The sequence below is a fragment of the Rhincodon typus genome, unplaced genomic scaffold, assembly GCF_021869965.1.
Source record: "Rhincodon typus isolate 14 unplaced genomic scaffold, sRhiTyp1.1 hic_rhity00000557, whole genome shotgun sequence".
Classification (NCBI taxonomy): Eukaryota; Metazoa; Chordata; class Chondrichthyes; order Orectolobiformes; family Rhincodontidae; genus Rhincodon; species Rhincodon typus.
The window spans coordinates 48555-48994 of NW_025966195.1; positions in this window are offsets into that span (position 1 = coordinate 48555).

The window sequence follows — 440 nt, forward strand, 5'->3', positions numbered from 1 at the left end:
AAGCACTTCAGAAATCAAAAATCTCAACTTCACCAAATGACTCAACTTTTGATGTTGTTTTGACTGACGTGCTTATTTCAGCGAGATAAACAATTCAGAAGACTACAATCTCACCTTCACCAGAACACCTAACTTTTGATGCTGGTTAAATTAAAATGCTTATTTCAGCGAGTTAAGCACCTCAGAAGCCAAAAATCTGAACTTCACCAAATTATTTGATTTTTGATTCTGGTTAGACTAAAATGCTTACTTCAGCGAGGTAAGCACTTCAGAAGATTAAAATCGGAACTTCATCAAATGACACATTTTTTATGTTCGTTTGACTAACATGCTCATTTCAGCGAGTTAAGCACTTCAGAGGATCAAAATCTCAACTTCACCAAATGACTCAACTTTTGATGTTGTTTTGAATAACGTGCTTCTTTCAGCGTGATAAACAT